Source organism: Sitophilus oryzae, unplaced genomic scaffold (genome assembly GCF_002938485.1).
Source record: "Sitophilus oryzae breed Bouriz unplaced genomic scaffold, Soryzae_2.0 scaffold_385_pilon_pilon, whole genome shotgun sequence".
NCBI lineage: Eukaryota > Metazoa > Arthropoda > Insecta > Coleoptera > Curculionidae > Sitophilus > Sitophilus oryzae.
The window spans coordinates 162,143-169,218 of record NW_022146957.1 but is presented as its reverse complement, the minus strand read 5'-3'; the positions used below and the strand labels follow the sequence as shown (position 1 = coordinate 169,218).

The 7,076-nt window shown below is 24.6% G+C and overlaps 1 long non-coding RNA gene across 1 annotated transcript; it reads left to right on the top strand.

The window, feature by feature from the left end:
- The first annotated feature begins 1,142 nt into the window (after positions 1-1,142).
- LOC115885469 lies at positions 1,143-5,995 on the top strand. The gene is made up of 4 exons (XR_004050739.1): positions 1,143-1,327; positions 1,818-2,022; positions 2,385-2,504; positions 5,809-5,995. It is a non-coding gene; the product is annotated as an uncharacterized LOC115885469 (long non-coding RNA).
- The last annotated feature ends 1,081 nt before the right edge of the window (positions 5,996-7,076 follow it).

Below are 7,076 nucleotides of genomic sequence, written 5' to 3'. Positions count from 1 at the left end.
GTTTGTGCTTAACTTCATGAAATGAAGATCGCTGTCATTTTATATGTAAATTTATGGGAAATGTACTCAATCGTCATTTCCCAGCCAACTGGACGCCGTTTTTTCGATCATAATTTGTACTTATTAATATATTTTTTCTTGTAAATAAAGGATTTTTCAGCTTAATTAAATTTCAAATTTGAAACATGTGGCGTCAAAAGTTGAACAGATACATCCGGTAAGAGCTGTCAACATCGAGTCAAGTAAAAAGACTTATGAAGTTATTTTTTTATATAATTCATATAATTTATCTCATATTTCTTATTATTTAACTATATAGAATTAGTTTCTTATTAAACTAAGGGATATTTATTGAATAAAAACACTTGTTTCTTAATAATTTATTAAAATGTTAAAGAAATGCATGATTTTATAGTTCATCTAATTATGTGCGTGCATAATAATTTCAATAGAAAATAAGTTTTGTATGATATTTTATACTGGAGGGAATAAATACAAATAAAGACAAATTATTTAATTAATTTAAGATGCATATTCTACTGAAATTTTAATAAAAACCATCCATGTTTATTAAAAAAAATTAAAATCGAGGCATCCAAGAGCAAAAAATTCTCGATCGTGATTGGTCAGTTTCGGTTGCCTGGAGGTTTTGAATTTTATTATCGTTCGATGTTGCCGGATTGTTAAAAAATGTCGAAAATCTTTTTCTCTATGTGATTTTTGTGAAATGATATTAGTTTAAATTGATCACTGGCACTATAGTAAGGGTTATTTCTATATTTATATTTTTAGTAAAACAAGTACCAGTAATGTTGTTTTGTAGAAATTTCTTTTATTTCTTCTTGTAATTACGTACTATTATAGTCTTTATTCTTGGTTTCGATGTATTTATAGCATTAAAAATGTATTTAAACAGCTTTATTTTATGTTTATTTCATGATTTTTGTGTATTTATGTTTATAATTACTTATTTATTTTTTATTTATGACAATAAACATATTTTACCTTACGTAAAAAAAGGATTTCAGTGGAACGTATTGAGTAAATAATAACTTTTGAGAACAAAATTAAGCTTAATTTACAAGAATTTGCCTATAAATAATATTACATATTATTATTAGTAATAAATTAATTTTATGAGCAGCTTAAATTTTACGAATGGCTTCAATCTGGCAACGCCGGTCCTGCTAGTCGTTTACAATCGAAGGATCCGCACGTCCTCCCGTCGGTTGCATCTATTTTTTAAATTTTCTGACGAAAAAGTGCATTTAGTGTACACAATTTATGCGTAATCTGTTACTAGTGCCCTGCTTAGCCTCCTGAAAAAGTGAGTACCCTTAATTTTATGTATTTTTTGGGATATTTTAGTTTAAAATTTTTGGATTTCGCAATATCCATCATGGCAGCCTCCTTCTCAATGTTCCCCATTAAGTTATTAATTTTTAAGAATATTGTTTAAATAATATACGTAGATTAATAAATAAGTATGTAAAACTATGTGTTTTCGGTACTTTCTATACTGCGTGTTACATAAGGGTTAAATAATAGTACTACATTTTTGGTAAATTACGTAATGGTATCTTTGACTTTTTGTTTAATTTTTTCGGTCATGGAATGTTTAAATAAAATGGCCGCCTGTTGGAATTCGATGTCTTGATTTTTTGTAAATTGCTATTTTTATTTTAAATTTCTTTTTATAGGGCATACTTAGAGTTTTCTTTATTTTTTAAAAATATAATATGCGCATATTAATAATATTTGAATAGAAGCTCCATTGATACAAATTAATATACTTATTAATATTTGTTTATTTTTAGATATCTGTTCGAGTGATGTACTGGGCGTTGACAGTTGCTGTTACAAATCTGCAAATGAGTTAGAACTGTACATAAGTTTGATGAATGCGGGAGGAATTTTTTGAATAAAATGATACTGAAAATCTTACCCACAAATGACAATTTCAAGATACAATCAATAGTACTTAGATTGACTGGCCTTCATTGCCAATGCGCTATGAAAATGGTAAGTTATTTTTATTTTTTTATTATTTTTTAATGCTACAATTTTTGTATTTAACTACAAAATTGTAGGCTTCAAATTCGAAATAAAGTAAGTTTGAGAATGAAAATATATTAATATATTATTTTTTTTCAATCTTTGTAGATATTTACAAATTTGTATCAGACAATTTTAATTTTATTTAGTATGTTTTCTTTTTGTAAAAATCTATGAATATTTGACAATATTTTAAAGAGTTACTATTGCGTTTATTTTTTTTTTTAATATCTACCTAACATATTAAAAAAAAACATATTTTTTTATTCCAAAATGTGTGAAGAAACTGACTTTATAAAAATTTACTTATTTATTTTTTGTATTTTTAGTAAGCAAAACAAATTGGTATTAATGGACGTTTTGATAGCTGTTTCCAGTCCAAGTTCCAGTTTTAATGGAAAATCTTTAATGGACACAGAAAAATGCCATTTACTTGCCTTTTAATAATGGTAAGTTATGCCTCTCAACTTATTCTTATAAATTTAAAAATCTTATAAAAATATTAAATTTTCCATCGTATCCAAGCTCTTTTGGTCCAATATTAACATGCTCTATTTTTTTCTGTTTTTTTTTAACTAAAACAATAATAAAAAGGATTATTAAAGGCAGGACAAAATAAAATACAGACACTGTATTACTGGTTGCATATAGCGATCTTGGAAAAAAATGCAGTTTCTAAATCTGGTTTTAATAATTATTAAAGTTTCCACTAAGATAAGCACAATAAAATTACGGTATGGTAAATATAAGTTGATTTATTTTATTTTGATATTTTTAGTACAGCAGATACCTTATTTATATTTTTTTTTTCGATCGTTAAAACCGCAAATATTAATATAAAAATTATAAATATTTTTTATTAGAGTCCATTTAAGATCTTTTTTATCATCACTTTTAATGGACTAGTTACGTGAAATACCCTGTATATATTGTCATAAAATGGCATTGATAAGCTTGAAAATTTTGTAAAATGATTAAATTTTGCAGAATATTCATCATACTCTGCAGTTTGTACAGTGTTAGCATTTTATTTTGCCCTAAATTTTAACAGGTTTTAACTTTTTTTTATTTTAGAAGCTAGAACATTCATTTGAGTTTTAGCTCAAGTTTTAATGTGTATTTTTTTAATGTTTATTTTTTTAATGTGTATTTTTTTGTTGTATTAAAAATATATTAGATGGCACATTTTTTAATATCTGAAAGACACTCGTGCTTTTTCTTTGTAATAGTTTTATCAAAATTTAATAAAAAATACACCAAAATTATTATGTTTATTTATTTTTATTTTTTTTTTATAGGGCATTTACTTGAGAGTGTGTGACATTTACCTTAATAAAACCGTATTAAAACTTGACTGGAATACTAATATAATTGTTTTTTTAATTAATACTAGAGCTCAAATAAATAAAATTTATGGCCAGTTAAAGTGGAAAAAAATACAATGCTAACCAGTGATGTTTTCTGATTGCATATCAGAAATTTTTATTAGTAATTATGTTTATTTATTTTTTATTTTTTTTTTTTTAATTTATAGGGCATTTACTTGAGAGAGTGTGTGACATTTGCAGCAATAAAACCGTATTATTAAAACTTGACTGGAATACTAATATAATTGTTTTTTACTAATTAATACTAGAGCTCAAATAAATAAAATTTATGGCCGAGTTAAAGTGGAAAAAAGAAATACAATGCTAACAGTGTTTTTACTGAACATAACAATTTTTATTTATTTTTATTAGTAATTATGTTTATTTATTTTTATTTTTTTTAATTTATAGGGCATTTACTTGAGAGTGTGTGACAGCCACCTTAATAAAACCGTATTAAAACTTGACTGGAATACTAATATAATTGTTTTTTAATTAATACACTGGAAACTCAAATAAATAAAATTTATGGCCAGTTAAAGTGGAAAAAAATACAATGCTAACAGTGTTTTACTGGTTGCATATCAGAAATTTTTTATTTATTTTTATTAGTAATTATGTTTATTTATTTTTATTTTTTAATTTATAGGGCATTTACTTGAGAGTGTGTGACATTTACCTTAATAAAACCGTATTAAAACTTGACTGGAATACTAATATAATTGTTTTTTTTTAATTAATACTAGAGCTCAAATAAATAAAATTTATGGCCAGTTAAAGTGGAAAGAAATACAATGCTAACAGTGTTTTACTGGTTGCATATCAGCAATTTTTTATTTATTTTTATTAGTAATTATGTTTATTTATTTTTATTTTTTAATTTATAGGGCATTTACTTGAGAGTGTGTGACATTTACCTTAATAAAACCGTATTAAAACTTGACTGGAATACTAATATAATTGTTTTTTTAATTAATACTAGAGCTCAAATAAATAATTTACTTGGCCAGTTAAGTGGAAAGAAATACAATGCTAACAGTGTTTACTGGTTTATATCAACAATTTTATTTATTTTTTTATTAATAATTATGTTTTATTTATTTTATTTTATAGGGCATTTACTTGAGAGTGTGTGACATTTACATAATAAAACCTAAATATTAAAACATTTGGAATACTAATATAATTGTTTTTTTAATTAATACTAGAGCTCAAAATAAATAAAATTTGTAATGGCCAGTTAAAGTGGAAAAAAAATACAATGCTAACAGTGTTTTACTGGATTTGCATATCAGAAATTTTTATTTATTTTATTAGTAATTATCATTTTATTTATTTTTTATTTTTAATTTATAGGGCATTTACTTGAGTGTGTGACATTTACCTTAATAAAACCGTATTAAAAACTTGACTGGAATACTAATATAATTGTTTTTTTTAATTAATACTAGAGCTCAAATAAAAATTTATGGCCAGTTAAAGTGGAAGAAATACAATGCTAACAGTGTTTTACTGGTTTGCATATCAGCAATTTTATTTATTTTTATTAGTAATTATGTTTTATTTATTTTTATTTTTTAATTTATAGGGCATTTACTTCGAGTGTGTGACATTTACCTTAATAAAACCGTATTAAAACTTGACTGGAATAATACTAATATAATTGTTTTTTTTGAGTAATACTAAGAGCTCAAATAAATAAATTTATGGCCAGTTAAGTGGAAAAATACAATGCTAACAGTGTTTTACTGGTTGCATATCAGCAATTTTTTATTTATTTTTATTAGTAATTATGTTTATTTATTTTTATTTTTTAATTTATAGGGCATTTACTTGAGAGTGTGTGACATTTACCTTAATAAAACCGTATTAAAACTTGACTGGAATACTAATATAATTGTTTTTTTTTAATTAATACTAGAGCTCAAAAAAATAAAATTTATGGCCAGTTAAAGTGGAAAAAAATACAATGCTAACAGTGTTTTACTGGTTGCATATCTTTAAATTTATTTTAAAATTATTAAAGTTATCACCAAAATAACGCAGTAAATTTACGAGTTATTACTAAATATTATTTTTTTCTTTTTCTATATATTTAGTAAATTAGATATTGATTTTTTGGATTATTAGTAACTCATTATAATAATGTTTTATTTTCTTATCAAGGAATTTTAGAATTTTTTATCATTTCTGAAGTTCTCAATAAAAGTTGTTTTTTAATTTTATACAACTCTTTATAACTTATTCAAATTAATATAAAAAATGTCTATTATTTGTTATGTTACATAGTTCTAAATATTAACATAATTTATGTTATTGTCTGTTTTCTGATAGCTTTAAAAATTATTGCTATAATAAAAAATTACCTAATATTTTTTTTATTTAGGCATACGATAGGACAATGGCTATTAGAAACCGATAAGACATACTAGCTGCAAATAATATGTATGGTGGTCATAAAAGAGATTTAAATGAAATGAGAGAGAGAAACTCTTGTGGCAGAAGAAATCAAGGAAAACCATTTTGAACTGCTGTTACTTAATAGCTGTTAGAGGAGATCCAGTTCTTCAACAATGGTAAGTTATTTATCTATCTTTAATTTCATTGGACAGCTTGAATTTTTTTTAAATATATACAAGCGCTTTTGTTCCAATATTAGAAAAGCCAACAACTATTAAAAATAGTCAGGACAATATAAAATGCTGATACTGTATTACTGCTTGCATATTGTTACGGATTCTGTTTGTCCACTAATTTATGACTAAAAATGTTATAATACTCACGGAGAATAAAAATCTGGTTGGGACGAATGGAGAAAGTGGAGGAAGCAGGGCAAGCCACAGGGGTTAACACCTTGAAATAAAGAAGACCAATGGAAGAAGCAATTAAAAAAAGAATAAAACTAATCTTAGGTTATTCGATTCATGCATGGGGGGCGGAAAAAGCACCAAAAAGCACTCTAGGGGGTGGGGATCCTGACAGTTCTGTTTGACCGAGCGATGTTGACCGACCACACCACAACATTTGGGAATTTTGCATTTTGAACATTTTTTGGTTGTTTTGGATTTGTCAGTTTCCTAAGACGGAGACTTAATTTTTTTTTAATTTGTTAGTTTAAATTATTTAATTTTTTCTTTATTTTCTAATTTTTTTTTTTTTTTTTTTTATTTAATATTGTTTTAGATGAATAATTTTTTTTTCTGATTTATATTTTATCTTGAACCCATGGATTTATTAAACACCATAGTATGTGCTGCAACGATAAAGTATTAGAAAAATAGATAAGAAAAATTATTATCCAAAAATCTTTTAATATTACAATTGTATAGAAACCACAGCCTTATTATTTATTAAATAATAATGTTTTTCTTTTTTTTAATAGGGATAAAAAATACCACTCCATCATGTAAGTGTATGAAACAATATATTCTTAAGAGGAGTTACCATATTGACCGATTTAATTAATTTTTTTTCATTAATCAACCTAACATATTAAAAAAAAACATATATTTTTTAATTCCAAAATGTGATGAAGAAACGACTTTATAAAAAATTACATTTATTTTTGTATTTAAAGTAAGCAAAACAAATTGGTATTAATGGACGTTTTGATAGCTGTTTCCAGTCCAAGTACCCAGTATTAATGGAAAATTA